Source organism: Columba livia, chromosome 12 (genome assembly GCF_036013475.1).
Source record: "Columba livia isolate bColLiv1 breed racing homer chromosome 12, bColLiv1.pat.W.v2, whole genome shotgun sequence".
NCBI classification, from domain to species: Eukaryota; Metazoa; Chordata; class Aves; order Columbiformes; family Columbidae; genus Columba; species Columba livia.
Window position 1 is genome coordinate 13,467,376 of NC_088613.1, and position 23,018 is coordinate 13,490,393.

The 23,018-nt window shown below is 36.2% G+C and overlaps 2 long non-coding RNA genes across 4 annotated transcripts in view; one reads left to right on the plus strand and one right to left on the minus strand.

The window, feature by feature from the left end:
* The window catches only part of LOC135580717 (uncharacterized), a 169,145-nt gene that overhangs the window by 92,612 nt on the left and 53,515 nt on the right, over nt 1-23,018 (minus strand). The window lies entirely within an intron of this gene.
* Nucleotides 1,016-22,693, plus strand: LOC110357206 (uncharacterized). Of its 3 annotated transcripts, XR_010475694.1 has the most exons (4): nt 1,016-3,167; nt 8,052-8,137; nt 18,909-19,194; nt 20,884-22,693. It is a non-coding gene; the product is annotated as an uncharacterized LOC110357206 (long non-coding RNA). The 3 variants fall into 3 exon arrangements; XR_010475693.1 differs by lacking the exon at nt 20,884-22,693 and having other exon boundaries at nt 18,909-20,780; XR_002410732.2 differs by lacking the exon at nt 20,884-22,693 and having other exon boundaries at nt 19,050-20,780.

Sequence of the window (23,018 nt, forward strand, 5' to 3'; positions counted from 1 at the left end):
ATATAATCTGCTTTAGTCAGTTCCCTGCCCTTGCTCATCAACAGATAACCATAAAGAGCTCCCTGCCATACAAGCTTGCCTTCCATTTATCTCTGTTTATCTCTCTATTTCATCTCCTGGGAGCAGCGATGCCTCCTGATTCTTTACAGACCCTACCAGACTTCAGGAATTTTGGATGATGCTCAAGATTTAAAAAAAAAAATAAAAATCTGGCAGTCAGAGCAATGAGATGTTGAGTAAAAAAACCCAGTGAACTGCTCTTCAGAAAATAAACTCTAAAGATGGAATATAGAGATAACGTTATTTCAGCTTATTAATTATGCCTTGTAAGCAATGAATCAAATCACTTTGCTGTATAATACAATTAGTGCTGTAATTTGTAGTCATTATTTTTTGCGCTGAGGTATAATTGTATAATTCATTTTATGTAGGTTATTGACAGAGAAGGTCTTAACAACTTGAGCATGGAGACTAACATTGGGCTTACTATAGTTTAATTTGCAGTCGATTAGCACAGTAGACCTAATAATTTGTTTTGTCTACCTGTCATAGAGTCATTTATGTTTGACTCATGCACAAAAAAAGAAATTGAAATTTAAAAAAATAAGAGAGAGATTCAATGTAGAAACATTACTACCTTGTGCGTTGTTCCTCTCATAGTCCATCAGGTTCTGTTGTGTGAGTGCATTATGTCTTGTGCGCAAACTGAATTCCCTCATCAGCAATATTTTTATAACAAGTTATTTAAAGACATTAGGTGGCTTTTCTACATGTAATGAATTATTTCAATTAACAATTTTATATTTTGGCAGAGTCTTCTGCATCTGATGAATGTTTATTAAATCAATTGTGATTTCTAAAATTGAACATAATAACTGCTGTAACAAGTAAAGGAGCTGACGTTACAGGGAAGGAAGGCACTCATCTTGTCCTCTGTGTTTCTCTGTTACTTTCTCACTAGCTGATGTCTACCATGTAATAAAATATAACAAATAAGTCACGTTCTAGTTGTGGTGTTTTTTTTCCTGATTCTGCCAAGTTTCTATCCTGAATGGTATTTATGGTGAGTTTTGATAATTTTCCTTATCTAGTGTCTCTAATTTTAAATTAAGTAGAGGAATAAAGTTAAAGCAACAACAGTAACAAAAATTATCAGCTTTTTGATTGCAGGCAGTGTTCTACATATTACAACATACAGGCTATATAGACGTCAAATAAAAAGATTTACATCAGTGATTTGTATAAAATTGTTTCTATTAAAAAAAAAGTGAAGGGATGATCCCCAAAAGCTGTCATGTTATCTTGGCAGGTTTTAGCACTTAGATTATTCATTTCTCGGTCATAAATACACGACTTGGTTCAGATAAGTTTAGTTATATAATATTCCTATACATTGTATTTCAAGGATGCTTTTTTGCTGAAGTCTTACCTGAGTGTAGATTCCATCATTCCTCAGTCTAATACCCCTCAGGTATAAAATACTCAGGTTGCCCTGAGTTATTGAGTTACCTTATTCTCAGGAGTGACTGGCATTGATTTTTTTTTTTTTTTTTTTTAAGATTAAAGCACAAGATATTATTAAAATTTCTTAAATGCACATGAAACAGATAAAGTAGTTCTCTAGCATCCCTAGTTTTACCCTACTAGGTTGCTGGATTTTTTCTTCGTACTTTTGTGAGCAACTCTCAGTTTCTTCTCCTTCCATTAACACAAACCTCTGTGAACCCAGAAGGAAGTCTAGGTTGATTTGCTTCTCACAGCTACTTTCATAGGCCAACAAGTAATTTCTAGTATACCTGAATTCAAATGTTTGTGAAAACTCTTCTGATTTTCTTATCAACAAAGCATCGTCATCAGCTCTTCCTGAGGATGAAAATACATTTGGAAGCAGCCACTGCCAGGGTAATGTAACTGAAATATTCTCCTGAGGACAATAAGCAACCTCTTTTAGGGTAGCAATGATATGGCATAAATGTACTCTCTAAGGACAAAATAACTGATGCATTTCCCTGGGGGTTGTTATGATTCTGCTACAGAAAGCTTACTGTGGAAAGATAATGCAAATAAAGGCTGCTTGTCATGGAAACACACAAGAGATTGTGCAGGGCTTTACTTTTTCCTTTTTTTTTTTTTCCTAAAAACCTCATTTAGGAATGAGAATAGGCTTTTATTTTACAAAAGCTGAAGACCTAGACTACTTTACACTGCCCCATTAGGAAGAGATTTTTTTGCTGGCTGTCTGGATAGCATATACAGTTTAGGCAGAGATGTCAGCATGGCTAGCATTAAGGTTTTTCGACACTTTTTTTTTTTAGTAACATGTAGTTCTCACTAACTCATACCTTTGCCAACCAGCTATGTGATTTTTTTTTCTGTTCTGAGTGGTTTTCTACACATACACAGAAATATATATTCCCTTTAATTATTTATTTTATTTTATTTTAATTATGTATTTATTTGGTTCAGTCAAAGTAGTTGCAGTTGTCTCTGCAGCTTAATCTAAGAAAGTAGTATAGTGCTGGTTTGGGGTTCTATATATTTTATTCTGTCTTTATTCTCTTGAGCCTTTGCTTTTCAGAAAACTTAGGCTTTGGTGATGGCCTTTAGCATTGCTATGCCTTTTCTAACCCTATGGAAATCTATCCACATTTTTAAAACACAAGACTAAGAATTGTGGTTAATTCTTAGAGAGATATATTGCTATTGCAGACAATCCCTTCACAACTTCTTTTTGCTTGAGCAAACTGGATGTTGTCTGTTCTCACACAGCATCTACATGTCCAGACTCTTAATGAACAATCTCCTAAGAGTGAGGATGTACCAAGTGCCAGAGCTTTGGTAAGTGGCAGGACTGGAAATGTGCCATCCTGGAGTGGAACCGCTGCTGCATGGTGCTTAGCACTGTAAGAAGGGGTGCAGAGAAAGGCCCCCGGTTAAAACTGGGAGCTTGTGTTCTTGGTAATCCCTCAATGAAAGGGTGGGAAAAAATAACCGATTGAAACGAACATGGTAATGGGGCAGGATCTGCATGTAAGGGACATGAGCCTAAAAAAGGAACAGCTAGTGTGACCTTGGTCTGGGAACAGCAGAAAAGCAGTGCCTGATGGAGAGGTAAAGCTTGCTTAGATTGCTTGGATTTCACAGCATTTGCTGACACAACAGAAGAGGTGAGATAAGAGGACCTTTTGTGATGTGTAGACATAGCTTGAGACTTTTCAGCACCGCAGGGAAAAAAAAAATAACATTTCTATTTTGCACTGGCAGTTAACTGGGCTCTTGAGAAATGGGGTGGAATGGAGGAAAGTAACTGCAGAAATTTTAGAAATGCAAGCTAGAGGTTGGGAATTCAACAGGACTGCGGAGATGAAGGTGAGTAAAAAGGGCTGAGAAGAGTCTGAAGTTTCAGGAAGGAGAAGCAAGGGACACAGGAGACTTTGAGAATGCAGTTGACAGAATAAGGATTAGAAAGGACAGAATAAATATCAGGAAAGAACACAGCTGAAGGAATCAAGTTTCAGAAATAGTAAAAAGAATTTATCTGCATTATTTTCTGGAGTGTGGATTTAGACGTGGACAATAGCAGACAAATTAGCTGCTTGAAGCCTCAGACTGCCAATGTCGCCTATGCCAGAGAGATGCTGACCTGTTTTACTGCTTTGTTGCTGCTGCTATGAAAAGAGTTGGATTATTGGCATCCAAAGTCTAGCTGTGTTTCTTCACTGAGAGTCAAACTATAAGTTCCTTAAACCTGTTCAAAATTTAAGGTAACAAGAGATGGGTTTATGTACAATGGAGTACAGATGGTATTCACTGCCTAGTGTTTATACTGAATGAACAATCAAAAAATGGACACTGGTGCCTTGACAAACAACTACAGACTTAACTATCTTATTGAAAAAAACCCGTATGGTATACTTACAAACAAACAAACAAAACAATAAAAACACTTTTCCATTTTTGTCCAAACTTATTATGGAGGATGCTTTAAATAATAAAAGTTTCTGATTTTTATCACCTCAGCAGGTCCAAAGAATTTGGACTTTATGTTCAATATCATGATCTAAGATTCATATTTTTAAAGATTATAAATAACTTAGATGCTTAAAGCTTATCTGAAATAAACAGTAGCTTATGAAAGTTTAACTTTTGCATTTCTGTGAAATTTATCTTCAAATATTTGACTGAAGTTTTGAAAAGTCTCTCCTGATTTCATGAGAACATTTAAATAAAATTGATTTAAAATCTAAAGAAATACATGCAGAGCTGTTTCAGATAACTTAAACATGGGATAGGGAAAGAATGTATATATTTGCATATTTCATTACTAGATATAAAGAGCAATTTTTCAAATAAACGCTAGTTTTTCTGAGTGTTCTGCCCATTTCTGTGTAAAAAGATCAAGCAGAGTATGCAATTTCCAGAATACTCTGACTTCCTAAGCTGCACTAATAATATTTTAGTTCTGGCTGTCCAGTGTAAGTCACAGGAGAATGTTCTGTATTTTAATTGGTCTCTATTGGTTTTATGCTCAAAGGACACTTTCTTTAAGATGACTACCAAGACTCTTCTAAAAGAAATAACATTTCTCTAAGAAGGGTTTATTAAAAGAAAATGTTATCTTATTTGTCTAGCTCAGTTTAAAGTTTTATATATTTTTAATGTTAGTCACTGAAATAATTTTTGACTTATTAACACTGCTCTGTCTATATTTTTATTTCCTTTGTTCTTTTCTATAACTGACTTCATTATAGGATACTAGTAACTAACTGAAATTTAGATTGAAATCATTTGCCATGTCTAAAAATAGTGTTCCCACCTACCCAGTGCCTGAACTTCTTGGAATTTTAAGAGTAGTGCCTACATCATTATTGCTGTGCATTGGATGCATCTATGGAGTTAAAGAAAGACCATCTTAATGCCTTAAAATATCTTACATTTAAGACTACACAGCTGATAATAGAGGTGTCCTACTAAGAACATGTTACTACTGACAAAATACACAAGCTTATTAAGTATAAATAATTCCCCAAGTGATTCTTTATCACAGGTTTTGTTGCTTGTATTTACAGGTATATAAAATTAGCCATGAGTTTGTATATATTATGGTTGTAGTTGGTTTTATGTCATACCTCAAATCCCATATTCCATGACACTGAAAGCTTTACATACACAATTTTTCAGATGTCCACACCCTAAAAACAATGGGTGACTACTGATGATTATTAATTCTTAAAAAAAAAAAAAAAAAAAAAGAAAAAAATGAAACAGTGATTATTGATTGAATCTTCATATAGTGGATTCAGCCCACTATATAAAGTTAGACCAGACTGAATAAGTTTTTAACAAGTGGAAATAAAGGTGTAGCAGGGTGGCAAGGGACTCTGCAGAACTTCAGGTTTTGTTGACAGGTGGAAACTCACTGAAACTGCACATGCTTGACGAGGTATTATATATATTCTGTACTGCTATGGAGGCAATTCTTACAGAAATATTCCTGTTTCATCTGCCTGATAACTGGTGATCTTGGAAAAGAATGTGGTTCTTCTCTAAGCAGCTGTGCAATTCACTGCTTCATGCTCCCTTTCTCTGTATGCTATAAAGATGAAGTCTATTGCCTTAGACATTTACTAATCAAATCTTTTCATACGTCACTAACTGCTTTTAGTGAAAAGCACAGATGTAAAATTCCTGTTTGTCTCTGAAGAGTGGCTGGCAAATAGGCTACTGACTGCAAGGCTCACCACTATTTAATCAGCATCTCTGCTCGAGAGCATTACTGCCATACTTTCCATGGAAAGTGTATTGCTTAGAATAGCTTTTCTTTTGAATGTTGGAAAACAACACTACACTCAAAATAATGTAAAAGGGGCAAAATCATAAAATGTCTAACTTTTTATTTGAAGTCCTGCCCTCAAAGCAAAAAATACCACTTCACCCCCATTTCTTCTCCATACAGCTTTGTAAGAATCCTGATGGCTGCAGCTGGGATGTAGGTTTCTATAACAGCTACATTGCAGAAATGTATGGGATTGGGGGATGGGGAGGCTCATGGCCTTGTTTGTTTGTTTGGGGTTTTTGAGGTTTTGTTTTGTGTATTTGGTTTGTTGGTTGTTGGGTTGGGTTTTTTTTGCTATTCATAGAATCATAGGCATTTCTTTCTGCTGCATGCTGGTAGGACTGCCAACTATATATTTGAGGAAGGACTGTAGGTTTTGAGAAGGCTGCTGGAAGGGGGGGGGCAAGACCACAACCTGTATTTCAGTTGTTTTTCAGCCATTGGTGCTGGATATACACTTGTATAAAGCCTCAACACATTTTAAAATAGTTTGGGGTTTTATTAATTAAAAATAAAAGATAGCAATTCTGCTGTTCTCTGTTTCTCTTTGTGAAAGCAGATAGAACTGAATGCCATTTGGATACTCTTTTCTGGTCTTGAATTGTAATGCTTCATAACACGACTCCTCTAGCAGAACACTTAAAACTAAAGCAACAATGTCAATTCGATTTTAGTTTAATTCAGAGGAACAGAGCTTAAAACTTGTACAGCACATATGGTGATCTTTATTTTTGTCTTCTGTTGTAATAGAAAACTTTCACCAACAGTTTTGAGGCATTTTAAACTGAGAAAGATGTCAGCCTGTCCAAAGGTTGGGCAAAATTGGCACAAAAGGTATTTTTTCAGCCTTTCAGCACATGTGGAATTCCTTTCAAGAACTGACCTGTAGCTCAATATTTTTGAGATATAAAGGTACGTAGTGGCCTCGAGATGTCAGTTTATAAAGTTCTTTCCTCCACAAAAGCACAGCATATTAAAATTGCAAGTGATAGAGTAGGGGTTTTTTGTCATGTAGTAGGAAACATTCTGAGAGGCTCCAGCATGGTTTTCCTCTTGTCAACAAGATCATTTGAAGAAAAATAGCTGTGCTTCCAAAATAATAGTGTTTCCTGTCACAGAACTGCTGAATACTTGGTTCTGCTACATGGATTTTTACGAGAGAAGAGCAACACTAATTTACAAACATCAAGAACCAGGATGTGATAAACCTGGCTCTGCTGGATGTTTAGAGAATCTGCACTGTCAGTTTAGCTACAAATGTACTGTGGCAGTCAGGAACACTTGCCAACCTTGCTGCAGCCAAAGTCTGCTTTACTCTAAAAGGCTTTTTATTTGGTGTTTTGTTTTGTTTTTGAGAGAAATAAAGGTTATAAAGTCTGAGTTGGTGTTTTTGTGTCTCCATCATCTGAGGATTCAAAAAATATCAGTTGAGGCCTTTAAAATCCTTTACACCTACTCAGTTACATAGATACAAAGCATACACTTACATTTTTTTCATGTCACATTTGAGTTTGGGAGTTCCATGACATACAGGAGAGGTGGAAAGAAAGAATGAAGAACCAGAAGTAAAGGATTCAAAAAGCTTATAAGCTCATACTTTAAAAATAAATTGCATCCCTCTGTCAGTTACATTGCATGGGCATTTTTGAAGTCCTGAAAGCAGGTATCCAACACATTTTTGATAGTGTTTGCCTATAAATGTGTATTGCCATTCACTAGTTAATTTTTGCATCGATAGAAAATGTTATGAATTCACAATTGTTCATACCATAGTTAGAGACGTACATGAGTTTCAACACTGACATTTTCACAAACTTCTATGATTCTGTCAGCATAGCTTTTAGGTATTTGTCTTACTTTGTATTCTAATTAAGTATGGAAATAGCAACAAAGACAAAAGATGTGTGTTCCTGGGTCTGCTTTTATCATGGCATTTATTTCTCCCTTAAGAAGAAATAGATATTGTTATGGCCTTCTTTGACACCTTTGTGAATGCATGCTATTTCTTCTAAATATAGGGTATCTTGGATATTTTTTGGCACCTGCAAGTGGACTTTTCCCTGATTGTTAAACTAGTAATATCCTAAGATATCTCCCAACATATTCCCTATCAACATTTTGTCCTTCTCATGCAAGACTATATGGCATTTATACTGTAAAATTGGTTTAATTTTTTGCTTCTTCAGCAAGATAACTGATTTTTTTTTATATATAGGGCATCCTCTTCTTGTCTCTAACAGAAGATGCAGTACTGTTAACTGCGCTGCATCTAAATGAGACTGCAGTTCTGTAATTGGAAAGGTAGGTACAGTGTAATTATGACCTATGAATTAGATGTTATGTTTATTTGAACACATATGTGTCTCAACTACTGAGTTACAATTGAGTAGTAATTTATACAAGTCAAGGCCTGGCTCTTTGACTTGAAACAGCTGCTAAAGGCAGAAATCAAATATATGGAGACATCTGACAAAAATTCACATGCTGACAAACTGTAGCAGATGCGTACAAACACCAGCAAGTTCTTTTACCAGTATTTTTGCTTTGACTTTTATCAGTGTAAAGGCATTACGTGATTCTCTCTGAAAATAAAGATATCTAAGAAAGATGAAATAAGAGAAAAATCTATAGCTGAGTCTATTATTTGCCTCTTGTCTAAGAGAATATTTCATTGCAGCAGTAGTCTAATGAGCCACCCTGGGCTGGCACTTGACTTTGGCTGCATTCTTAACAAAACAGTTGTGTTCTCTCCAGTCACAAGGATTTTTATTGTAAGTCTCAAAGGCAATGGATTTTACTTTTGATTCTGCAAGAAAAACTTGAGAGCACTCAGAACTTGGAAGAACTTCAGCACATACAAAGCAAATCTGCTTGGACATAATGAACCAAGGAAGGGAAGGGGATGGTATTTTACAGTTAATTTAAAAGTAGACTACCACCTATAACTAATGTGTATGGCTATTTCATGGTTGTGTGATCTTTGTGTCTTCACTGGGTACATCCCTCTTCATTCACAAAATGATCACTTTCACTGGGAAATAGGCAATTTTGAAAATAAAACTGCTGTAACATACCTACCTAAAGGAAGTGGTAAAAGGGAGGGAGGTACAGTTTGGGGGGTGTTATGCTGATGTACTACTATGACTGGAGCTAGAAGAACTGCTGCAAGACATCTACGCAGACATCATTTTTTTTTCTTAGCACTTTCTGGATTGCTGCTAGTTTGAAGTTTTCTGAGGGAGAAGACATGAATAGCCACTAAATCACACCTAAGGTCTTGCTTCACTCTCCCCTTAATGAATGCCATAAGAACCAGCCTTCTAGGTCTCTCATTATGAGGTGTTCATGATGGAACTGAAATAACTTTCCTTCTGAAGCTTTATTGGAAAGTGACCTTTTCTTCAAACCTTGTAATAAATTGTCACTTTCTGATGAAACTAATCTTGGAAAAAAATCCTGGACAAATATAGAAAAAACAGTTTGCCTTTAACTTTCATTTTAGACATAAGTGTGTGTGAATATATGATTAGACACATATGAACTCACATCCCTTACAGCACTGCTGATCAACTATTACTTTTCCAGAATCTTAGTTTTGTTTCCAGCAATAGGCTTTTTTTCCTGATCATTTTGTTTAACTGGAAAGCTTTGGGGGCTACAGATGCAGGCATAATTAATTTAAAACCCGGTGTATGCAAGTATTTTAAACTTTTCAGTGGGTCACCTGGATTTTGGTAGCAAATGTGCAAAAATCTCCATATCTTTTCATGCCAGGCTAATGACAGAGGAACAGTTTCATGGCTGTGTTCCTCCTTTCACCTTCTATTCACACTAGTTGCACCTAGTCTTTCTTGCTTTATGTAACATATATACAGGGCTACAGACATGAAAAGCTGTGCTATACTTCTGTTATTGAGACATATTTTGTCATTCCATTGAACTGTTTGATACTTAAGAAAAACACAAGGTTTGTATTCTTAACACTGTAACTCACATACTATGTTAGAAAAACTACATTTTCCTGGTTTGTTTTGAAAAGTATTCAGATTAGGTATCTTAATAAGTGTTTCCATCTGATTAGTTCCAGAAGTTGTGACAAAAGACTTAATACAATTCCTGTGTCAAAAGCAGAAGTCATCTTTTTCATATGTCAGGTTTGTACACACGTAGTGTTTGAGCAATTCCTAGTGCAATGAAAATAAAAAAATAGTAAATTATATCTGGACCCCTTCCCTACTAGTAGTTGGAAGAAATTAATGAAAAATAACACAGTAGTTGTAGTATAATTCTATTTATATTCTCAAACTTGCATGAAGCCTTGTATCATTGATTCCCTGTCTATAAAGAAGTGATAAAACTGAGATAGTTTTAATTTAGTTTCTCTAAAGTTAAAAAGTTTCTTCCTGATTGAGTAAACAAAAGAAAGTGCTCCAGACTTTTTCCCCTATCTTTATTTGCCACCCTTTGCACTGTGATATGACATCCAGATGTCCTACTTGGTGACAGCGGTGACCTCCTAGGGGTCAGCCTCAGTAGCTATTGCACTACGTTTCTTTGGGAGTAGCGGAAAAGTGGAACCTGTACCACTAGCCCATAGCAACAACCTCCATTTGGTCTTAAGCTCTATGTTACACAGCTTGCATGATCCACCACAGGCAAGTAAAACACGTCAAGAAAATACATATAAATACCTGAAAGATTTAGCATTCTGAAAACTATGATCTCAGGATAGATAGCATTGCACATACCTAAAAGTATCACTAAAATAAATGTAGTCTCTTCAGGAGCCTTACTATGCATCATATTTTTTAACTAACAGTTGAGAAAGCATTTCTGCATAATCATTGCAAACATAGTGACAAAAAAGAGTTTTCAGGAACACCAAATGCAGTGCTTCATTGCACTGTATCATTTAAAGCCTTGTAACTTAATTAAACACATCTTTCTCTACACTCCCTCAAAAAAAATTACCTATATGCTGTATTCTCTTGTAATTCTTGCTTCATTGTCTTGCTTCTTGAAACAAGATTTTTTAGGTGATTCAGAAAATCCTAGGACTGCTCTTCAGGAAAGCTGGTAGATATTTCAAACATCCCATTACCATTCACCATTATCACTGTGAAAACCAAGTACACAGCTGTGTCATACCACGGAAAATTATGTTTCACTGCACTGGGACTATAAAGGAAAAAGCTATGAATACTTTATTAATTCATTTTCTTTTCAAAAATGCATAGTTAGGCCCCTCTTAATGTATTCCTCAAGAGCAGCAATTTATCATTGCAGTGAGTTAAACAAATGTAGAGGTTTGAAACATAAAAATACATTGTTTATTATATTTTGTAGTGCTATTTGTGCACTGTAGAAAGGGACTGCAATCAGGAATTCAGTGTGTACAAAGTGCTTGACTCAGCAGTGCCAAACTGGGACTCACAGCACTGTAATCCAAGGACCATCAAGTGAAAAGGGCTGCAGTTGTTCTCATGGACATAGAATCATTTTCATTAGAAAAGACATTTGAAAACATCAAGTCTAACTGTTAACCTAGCAATATCTGTTGCACTGTTTCTTTGGAGAGGACTTGTATTTTATTTTTAATGCCTTTCTTTTGATGAGCATTCAATTTCTTAAAATGTAGACACAGAATAAATTCCCATGGTAATGGTCCACCAAATCAATCTTTCAACTCCTTTTACAGTAATGTAGAACAACTTCTGTGATTGCTATAACCATGTGATTATTTGCTGCAAAGATCTCATTTTCAGGCATTTCTCACTTCATTCCCTTCACAGTCTAATCTGAAATGCTGTTTAGACTATTAATTGTCTAGGGCTGTGGTGGTTTAGCCTCGGCTAACAGTCAAACTCCCACTCAGCTGTTCACTCTCCACTCAACAGGACCAGGGGCGGAAATAGGAAGAACATGAACAAGCAATCTCGTCAGTCAAGATAAGAACAGGGAGTTGCTCACCAGTTACTGTTGCAGGCAAAACAGACTTGAGGAAAATGAGCTTGATCTATTGCAAATTGAAATACATTCAGGTAGTAAGAAAACCCAAGAACAAACATTAAAACACTTTTCATCCCCCTCACCACTTCCTCAGGCTCAACTTCACTCCTTCACCCCAAACTCTTCTACCACCCCACTACCAAAACCTTGCCACATACACCCTGTGCAATACCTAAGGCATCTGTTCATGTATGATCTTTATTTAATATTGTTATTTTAAGTTGCCAAACCTGGAGTTACAGTTCTATCAGTCTTTGTTATCAGCTTGTCGGCTACTTAATAAACACATTCCATCATCTCTGTGGGAGTTTTAGTCATTTAGATGGTAATTCCTGTTTCACAGGTATGTTCTACACCAGATACCAAATATATTATAGTCATCTATAATATTAGTGGTGATAAATTTTAACAGTTTTCACCTCCATACATTTGTGTGCAGTTTTAATATGTAGGAAGCATCTAGATTTAAACTAACATTTGAAATCTATGTGGGCCATCTCTCTTTTGTTGCCAACTTTCCTTGACGTTGCTGCACTTCAGATATGTGACAGTGTTACAAAGCAAGAAATAACATACTGGTAGGCTGATCATGTCTGTTACCACCAGTACTTATGGTTATCAAAACAGCAACCCACTTTTCATCCCTACCTGACAACATAGTTCATTATGATACTCAGAGGGGAAGCAGAGGAAGGGTTAGAGACCTCTTTGTCTATTAAACTGTGCTTTATTATATTAAAGCTGTTTCTTTTCATCCATCCTTTGTGGGTGATTAGGCCCATCTCCAGTTGCATCAGAATGAATGTTCTCCATGTTCTTTCTATGCCAGATACTTAATGTATCCATCAAAATATCTATGCCATAAGGACCTTCAGATACACTAGTACATGGGAAAGCTCTTTCTGAAAAAAGAGCCTTTTTAGTGTCATATGATACAAAATGCTGTCTCTCAACCCCAATTAAGAAATTAATCATTTTTGACTACTCTAAGCTATGACTGAGCATTTTTATCCTGGTCTGTTTGTGTTCTATAATCTTGGTGCTATAGCAGAAGTTATTTTAATAGTATTTTTTACCATATAAACTTGAGATATTCAGGATGTTTTTCTACAGACTGTCAGCCAGCTGCAAATTACTTTGCAGTTGTCTATCTACGCTTACAGATTGGCCTCCAGGGAAGGAATAGAGACAAAGCGAGAAGATGGCATTAATGAAAGCTAGACAAGCTTTTCCACATTTTGTACTAGACTCTTAATCTACCCAGTTTCTGTCAGAACTTTTCCCCAAGTAAGTGCTTATGATGAAAGCTTTTCTATCCCCATGCTTTAGGCTAGGTGCTCTAAGTCTGTAAAAAGGAACAATAATTTCAGTTGACTTTTCAAAAGTTATTTGAGTGAGCCTGTGTACACTTTTGGTATAAATGAAAAGTGACACATTTGCAACTCTTTCTATAACTTTAAAGTGTTTTTTGCAGAATTGTTAGAGGAATATAATCATGAGTTACTTTTATGGTTTCTGAACATTGGTTAAAACAAAACAAAACACCACACTCCTAGTGATTTACAGGTGGTGAAGGAAAAAACTGGGAAAAGAACAAAAAAGAAATCTTTGAAAAGATAATGGGATGCTTCTGAAACAAAGAAGAGAGCCAGATTTAAAAAAAAAAAAAAAAGTCATAAAAGTCATAATAGGCAATATTCTCCAACTAATAAAGAACAACACTCCCCAAATCTTGAGAACTAGGAAACCTGAGAGAAGATGCAGCATCATCCTTGACTCCCCAGTCCTGCGTGCATTCCATACATTTCTAGTGCTGTCTCTACCAGTATGTGCTTACTGCTGTCCCATGACTCCACGTTCCAGATGTTTCTTATCTCAGAAGATATCATAAAATGCTAGCATAGATAACATTTTATCTTTCATGGATTTTTTTTCAATCAGAGGTAGGAGAAGGTTGGTTAGATTTTATACAGTTTTATTCGGTTTTCTTTTTATTGTTTGTGTGTGTGGTTTGGGTTGGTTGGTTGATTTTATTTTATTTTTTAAACAGAGCATAGTGATTGCCAACTTTTACAGTGCACATAACCCAGCTTTAACATTCTTCTTGTCTGTTCAGTAAGTAATGAGATTTCTAGAACAGCAGAATTTGCTGCAGAGACATTGGACTGGGACTCACGAGACTTGAAATTTATTCCTTGCTCTATTGCTGACCTGCTGTGTGACCTCTATAAAAATCACTTCAACTCATTCCTTTTCATTGCCACCTTTTGCTGTAGCTTCTTTATATAGGTAGTGACCTCCTAAGGCAGTAAAGCAACTTTATAATTGGAAGTTGGGCTTTTTAACCTCCTCAGTGTAAACACTGTCACTCTCCCTCTGTAACAATCTCTACATCAATTAAGTTCTGTAAAAAGTATGTTCCATAAGTAGTATAATACAATTAAAATGCCGTCACTGTTTTACCAATAGCAAAATTCAGTGCAACAAGCTGACTCTTACTATGAAATTATGGTTATGAAGTGGCTACTGTAAGGTACATTTGGTGGAGGTGTTCAGGTTGTCCAGTCAGCAGCCAGCATCAAAAAACTAGCACTCATAGGAAACCTTATGGGACTTCTCAGCATAGGAAACAAGGAATTAACAAGAAGAATGAAGTAGCAAACCAGTCCCACATTTCCAAGTATGGTCCTTCTTGGACAAGACTGCGATTTTCTCTGTTTTTTATTCATGCATGAGCCCTGCATCTTCCCTTTTTTGGAGAGATAGGGGAGAAGGGGAGAAAGACCCTTAGATCCGAGGATTTCCTCAATAATGACCTAATAAAAGAAAACATAGGTTTCTATTAAAGGTTTGTTAATACCTGTTGTGATAAAATAGCTCTGTATTAACAATAAATAAAGCTCTCATTTTGCCTTTCCTTTTCTGAACAATGATTGTCACAACAACTTTGCTGCCCTTTAAGCCAGAAAAAAGTAGAAAATGTGGAGAATGGCAGTAAGAAAAAAGAGGTGAAATGATGAATTGCATTCAGCAACAAAAATATGTAGGGAGAAGAGTAAGAATGGCTGTTAAAGAAAATCATATCATGAAAGATAAGAAATCTCACAGAACATCAGTCATTCTTTTTCTGCATGTTTGCTGGCACAGTAAAGGCAATAAAACAAAAACATACGCTTTCCTTTGTGTAGCACACAAAAGCAGGATCTGAAGAAAAATAACAGTAGAGCACTAGATGGTAGTCAGCTAAAATAAAATAGATTCCAGTGCTGCAATTCACAGTATCCTGCAGTGTTTGCAGAAGTTTTTTCCTCAAGTATTACTAATGTTAGAACTTTAGACAGCTTCCTCGAGTCTTTGTGGAACATGTGTTAATTCCTACAGTGTTAAAATTATGTTTTGGCCTGACAACAGTATGAAAAACTCCCAGGAAGGCTGTGTTTAAAACATAAAAAGGTACAAGCAATTCTTTCTAAATTGCTCCCTCCTGGTTTAAGATATACTGCAATTTCAGGCATTGCCACATAACATTCACTGTAATATGCACATAAGAAATGCAAAATCTTAAGGTCTATTCAGCAACCTACTTCTATAGTAGGTTAAATCAAATGACTACTACAAAATTAATTGCTAACCTGTTACACAGTTCCCTAGCTTCATCCTCTGCTTACCCTCTTGCTACACAGAGAGACTGTTTAACTAAATAATAATAATACAACTAATCATCATCTTGGCTTATGGTAATACTTATACAGTGGAATCAAATTTGTTTAGCAGGATGGTTGGTCACTGTCTGGGTGGCAACGGGCGTGTGTCACAAGGATCCTTGCAATGGCATTTTCTGACAGATCAAGTGAAACTTCCCAAACCACTGTTCTACAAAGCAGGGCTTCATCACATGTAACAGTGCCTTGGGAAGACAAATGGCGAACTCTGAATGTCCTTCCTTCCTTCTCCTTTTATTGCTGAGCACAATGTCATATGGTGTGGGGTTTCCCTCTGGTCCGTTGGGTTCAGCTGGCTTGGCTGTGTCACCTCCCATCTTCCTGTGCACCCCCAGCCTTCATAGCCTTTACAAGTCCAGAGTTTAAAACAATATTCATTTTAAAGCATTTGATGTAAGCCTGAGATTAAAAATTATCTCCTTTAAGCAATCTTTTTCAGATTTTAAAGAGAAGCAGACTTCCCTGTACAGTAGTTAGTTCTGCAGCTGTGGCTGGGATTGATCAGTATCTGCAACTATAATAAAAACTTCAAACTGCCAAATTAATGATATTTTGAATCTAAGGTTTCAGACGGACAAAGCACAGACCTTATTACTTTCCATATTAAAAGTTCTGTCTCTATAGTCTGTCTCATGCTTTGATGTGTAAAATCTGAGGTGCATCCAGAATGTGAAAACATGGCAATTAGTTCTCCATGAAAGCAATTGAGTAAAATTCAGGAAGAGGAACAAGCTCTTGTGTTCCAGAACACCCTCCTTCTAGAAGGATGTTCAAGAATACTGGGAAATATTTAACAACAAAGGGAATATTTATTGGAAAATAAAATAACAGTCATCCTTAGTCTACAGGGTACAAAACCAACCAACCATACAATAACACCCCACAAAAACAACAAACAGAAAAACAAAATTACAGTGTTAGGTCTGGAAAAAAATGGAAATTAGCTGGAATTTGTATTCTGAAGAAGAACTAAAATAGAGCAAGAGAAGAAAACAGCTGCTTCAGGAATACAAATGCTAAATTTATTAATGCAAGAGAGGACGGTATGATTAAGTTGTTTAATGTACTGTGTAAAGCACCAGAACAGTTGGCTTAATGCATTTAACCAGGAAGGCTAAAAAAGCCATGAGTCTGGGCTGGAGTAAGTCCATAAATGCATTATCTCCCCATTCTTTGAATGACATTGTTTTCAAATTTATTTTATTTTTTTTTTCCCTCATGATCAATCCTGGCAAAACTGATTTGCAACACAGAAGCACCTCAATATTAACAACACTGGTTCCTGTCAATGCTGAGCTCTAGCTGACTATATCACACTGTTTGTATTCTTGACATTCAGCTGCACAGCCCAAACCAAGTTAATGGGGCTTGCTCACCCCAACAGGCACCAAACATATAATTATTTTACCATATTCTTATACCATTAATTTCAGCAAAGGCTTTTTCAAAAAGCAAAATAGAGTGGAAATACTAAAACTTGACATAGGAGAGAGAGAATGTAACTCTTAGGCTAGGATAAAAAAAAAAACAAAATTATGCACCAGTGTACTCCAATAATAGAGATGAGGGACACGGGGAGATACACTTATGTTTTCTATCAAATTTTACAGCACTTTCTCATTTTAATTTTTTCCCCTCAACACGCCTTGAATTCAGTGGCTTAAATCATCCTCAGAGTGGCAAAAAGTCATGTTGTCTGTTATTTGTATATATTGTCTGTTCCTTGCTCTCAAACCAGCTGCTGTGAGTAAAGGAAGAAAACGAGCCCTTGCTATTCTGATTCAGATTCTCTGCAAATCTGTATCAGTGACAGGAGGCTGGGTTGAATTAGTAAAAGACCACTGAAGCCTTTTATTCATATGAGCATATATATGTATATACATACTTACACAACATAGCGGGAGGAACATGTAGCAGCACTGCATCAGAGAGAAAACCAGATGAACTTTAACACATCCACAAGAACAATTTCTGTTCTCACAGCCACAGCACATTCATACAATCAATAAGAGCTGAATTTGGATCACTGAGTTCTGAAAGCGATCCATGTATGCCTTAAGGAATATATCACCAAGGAATGGTAGAGTGCTTGTGACATAAGCCAATAACTGGTCCTCTCAAGAGAAAATGCTGTAGAGAACAAATGTCATTTCTCTGCAGGGAGTAAATGAGCAAAAGGCTGTTCACTGGGACCCTCTTTCTTCCACACTGAAGAATTCAGTTCACTGGCAACACAGTCTTCCTCTACAGTGCACATGCTTCAGTGAAAATAGGAGAGTCTTACTACCTCTGCCTTAAGGACAGAATAACCTTAAAGTTACTCCAAATGGCATTATTCCTTAAAAGCCTTCATAAAAAGTCTTAACAGTCAAACATGACAACAAACTGCACCATTCATGGAGACTGGATAAATAAAATACTCAAAAGTGATGAGCTTTCAGGCAATATACAAATCCAACTTTTTTTCCACAGTCCCACAATGTGCTACAAAACAAAGAGATTGATGGGAATCTTTTGTACATGTAGTTATGGTAGCTCTTGGCTCCTTCGATACACACTAGAGGTTAACCAATACAGAGTACTATCCTCTTTCTGTTGACTATAGACAAAACCTAAAATTAAAACCAACTTTCGAGACTATTGCTACGTATGCTGAAATAATAAGTTTTATTCTGTGCTTACAATTACCCCCAAACATAAAAGAAAGTGCCGGATATGATATCAGTTACACACTGCTTGCCACTCCCTGTTATTTTCTATGCTGATTTATACAGCTTAAGTGTAAAACCTAAAGTTGCCAGAAATCAGGGAATTTATAAATCGGTAAAGCAGAAGGTGGGGTGGAAGGGAAAAGCTAACACCATTAGAAGTCATGGATACCCTTCTTCAAAAGGGTAATTCTATGTGTTATTCAACAGGTAAGTAATTCAACATCTCTAATTTGAATATAGTCCAGTGAACACTATCCTGCAACAGCTACTTTCAAGCAAACCACAGTTGTTTGGCTGGTTTCATTGTAATGATTTGTGTTTGTAGGTTGAGTCCTAAATTTCTGAAAGTATCATAAATGGAAAAAAACAAACAAAAACAAACAAACAAAAAAACCCACCCCAACCACAACAACAACAAGAAAAAAAGAAAGCCAAAACCCAAAAACATTTTATGTGCTTTCATTTGGATTGTAAATGGAGTAGGTGTTTTTATATTATTGCCTACTTTTTCTCCATGTGTGAACTTCCTCTATAACTAGTTATCTTAAGATTTTTATTTAGAAGTTAATTTTCTAAAATAATATTAATTTAGTTTTTCTTGCATTCCCCTATTGCCTTCTGTCCTTTCAGTTCCAGGTTTTCAGTTGTAATGGCCTTCAGCACTGCTGCAGGCTTCCTCGTGGAGAAACAAATTTGTGCCAGCTTGCTGAATAACCTCAGTAATGTTCAGTCACTCAGAACTTCTCCATCTGTGTGTCCATCCATCCACAGAACCAGATGCTCTGAAAAACACCTCATCCACCTTGCCTGATATATCAACATCTGAAATACATTGCTACCATAACTGACGTTTCCAGCCCTACAAGCAAAGGCAATGACTGACCTGCCTGGAGCCCTCAGTTGTTTAGCTGGTCAGGTAGAGTGTTTTCTTTACAAGTCAACAGTTTCTGCTGCTAAAGGGAAACCTGTAAAAGGTTCTTACGTTATTTCTCCACCTCCCCGCCCCCCATCGCAAAAATGAAATCAGTAACTGGAAGCATTGTAACAAAAACGAATAGGGAGCAACTGTTTTACCAAGGAAGGAGTTCAGGGAATACACAAATTTTATCAGAATGAAAAGCTAAGGTTTATATGCACAATTACTAACCTGCTATTTCCATTGGTTTTCCATTAATAGGCATTTAAACAGCTCAATTATTTTATTACTGAAATTAGATTATATAATTACATAAACTTCCCTTCTAAACTTTTATATATTCACTGACACTGCAGAAATATTTTTGCCAAGAACTTGATGATTAAACATGAACTTGCTTCAACAGATAGGAAGAAATGTCCTTGATCCTTTGTTACACATCTGTGCAGCTCCATTTTCAGTTCAACACAAAGATTAATACTCAGGATCTGAATCAGCAGCTAATCATATTCCAAAATGTCTGGCTAGTAAACTGAAACTTCTTCTGAGAATACCTTAGAAGAAGGTTTCCTCGTGGAAATGTGCATGATACATAACAGTTTTTGTAAGAAACTTAATTACGTTTTATTATCATAAATAATTGCAACTTTTCCCTGTTACACCCCATTGAGTGAACAATTACTTCTGATTAGAAGCTTCAGCAAAAATGTTGATTAAGCCATGTTCTTAGAAACAAAACAAAGATGTATGTGAATTTCAAGGTTCTGTTAAAGTACAAATAAAGCAGGCAAAAATATTTCTGATTTACAGAAAAAAAACAAAAAAAAAAGCAGACAAATACTCCTGACCATATTATATTTCAAAGCACTGCAAGAGAGATGATCATTATATAATACAGGAAAAGGAGACCAGTGATTAATCCTGCAGAGTTAAGCATTTTCAGTCTAACTAATAGAGTATTAAGAATGTTGTAGAATCAGTTTAAAAGTCACTACATTAAGAGTGAAAAGTTACTGAAACTCAGTATTTTCTTTTATCCAGGAAGTTTGTTTAAAAGGCTTTACTTTCACTTTTGTTAGAGTGCTTTATTATGTATAGCAAGCCAGTTTTTAATGTAAAATAGTAATAATATAGCTACAAGTCACATAAGCCAATGAACTGTGTTAATGAATAACACTTAGAAAAGGTGCCTACGCATTTTAGTAGCTTAATTTCTAGTTTTCAAGATAAACATTCCATCACTTAAGCATCAAAGCTTCTGCCTTGGGCAACTATTCACTGCTAAAGCATCTGTGGAAGCTGAAGTTACTGCCTCCCAACTGTTTGTTACCATTACTTTTGTTGCCAAAAATTACCAGCCCTGTAAAATGTGATGTTGCTCTGTCAGCAGAATGGATGACACAAGGATTCCCTCATCTGTTCCACTATAAAGTTAGTTAAGTTAACTTAAATCCTACTGTTCATGTATTTTGGTGAATCAAATGGTAGAATTTCTTCTACAGATTAAATGTTCAGTGTTATGTACATTTTTGCAAAATGGTAAGAATCAAATTTAAAGATTAAAGGAATTTCTAATCTCATCTAAACATTTGTCTGCACCTTCCTATTCTGAAATGCCTTTAAAATGTTGATATTGTCAATCTTTCAGTGATTTACTTCATTAGAGCTAAGTTAGATCTTTGTTGGTAGGTATTTACAGCTGCTGCAGTGAGAATCAACAGCAAAACTCTACTAAATTGCTATGACAAGAAAAAAGAAAACAAAGCACAAAACATGAAGAGGCATGGCTGTGACACTACACCCTTCTGTTCTGCAGATATTTGTAATGCTTTTATGCTGTGCTGGTATAAATAGATACAAGAAATTTAATAAAAACATTCAAGCAGGAAATTTGCAATTCTGTCAGAAGCTTATCCAATATCTTCACTTGACCCTTCCTCAAAGGTCTCATCTAAGAATTACAACAGCCATGTTTTGTATTCAGAACTGGAGAGGAGGCTGGATCTGAGTGCTCTGGACTGGATTCTCTTGGTCTGCTGAAACGATTTGCTCCAGCGCAAAAGGGACCCATACAGGATGCCATGCAAGAATTATAACCAGACATTGTGTACAGCTGGTACATTAATTTTGCCATACACCTCACATTGATGGGACAAGTTGACTAAGAATCCATATCAGCAACATAACATGAGCAGAACTGAGCTGTCAGGAACAGGACAGCTGTTCTGTTAAAGTTAGAGCTGTGCTATGCCCAGTCCTCACCATCTGGAAGTCTTTGGCCAGAGGCATAAGATTTGTCCCTAGCAACTGTAACTTGCATCGTGCATAGATGTCTTTCCATCATGAATTGCACCCTCTTTCTGACACAGCAATAATCCCCAATTACAGTCTGAAGTGCAGAAATACAGCATTAAAATTGTGTGAAGGAAAAAAGCTCCTATTCAGATAATATCCTTGAGAAAGCTGCAGCTTAGAGAGATACATTTTTTAATGTAAGACACAACTATTGGCTTTAGTCTTACAGTTGGATTCATTTATAAATGCTAACCCTGACATATAATCTTCAATAAAAGCTATGCTTTTCTATCTAATTTCCATCTTTCAACTGAGACATTAGCGTTCCTTATTCAATGTTCTCTCTCAAGCATTACCTCAGATTAATTGGCACTGTATAAAATAAGTTGCTGGGTGCACAATGGTAACCATGGTAGCCTTCATACTATCTTCACAATGCATATGTAATTCAGTCCTCAGGAAAACATAATTAGTATGTAGCATAATATATTCTTTCTAAACACATCAGCATGGTATGAAATACACACAATCAAAGCGAACTATGCCTACAACCTGCACTGAAATGGGCTACCAGTACTGAGCAGTTACATTGCAAACAAATACACTATTAGTTTTGCTGCAGCATCCTGAACTTGCATAACGCTTACTCTGTAACTGTGTCTTCTCTTTATGACCAGAAGGTGGCAATGTTCTACCTATTAACTGCTGGTTTTAAACAGTCAATAGACCTGTACTCGTGCCGGAATAGTGAAATTTCTTCCCAGCCAAGGCAGAAAGTTATCAGTCATTAACTGCTGTGCTTACTAGGTCCCAATACTTCGGTCGTGACACCTTCAGTTAAAGTGACACAAATACTAAAATACTGTTCAAGTTGTGTGACAGTACATTCCTGTGCATCTTCTTATGAGGAATATTAAAAGGCAGATGCAGCTTAAAAACAAACTATGTTCTCTGTTACTCAGCACGTATAATCAGGTCTTATTCAGGATACTCCTGGTGTGTTTATGCAAGACAAGAACTGGTAAGCAGCAAGTGAAAAGTTTTGCGAGCCTGGCTGCTCAGAAGACACCACCTAACCACTCAAAGAAGCTTATTTCAAGAAATATAACCCATTTGAGGTGACCTTCATAATTCATGTGAGGATTTGCCAGTTGTGAATACTGAAGTCATCTGAAACATCTGCCAACGAGGCCTTAATACCACACCCACGTGGCCTGTCAGTCCACAGAACAGCAGGAAGGAACAGCGTGCAGCTGTTATTTTTCTAGTTAGTGTCTTCGTAACAACTGCATTACTTATTTTAATGGAATAAGTTAGGAATAAACAATGGAGGAATAAACTGCTACCCTGGTACTGGGTCCAGTCCTAGGATTACCAAACACGAGTGTCCTGCACCCAACCACCCAGATGCTATTTCCACAAGACACTAAAAGAGAAAGCTAAAGGGACAAAAGAATGTTTTTTTTCCTGGTGTTTCATAGGGAGATATTTTTCAGTATCAGCAGTAAAATGACAACTGTAACATTATT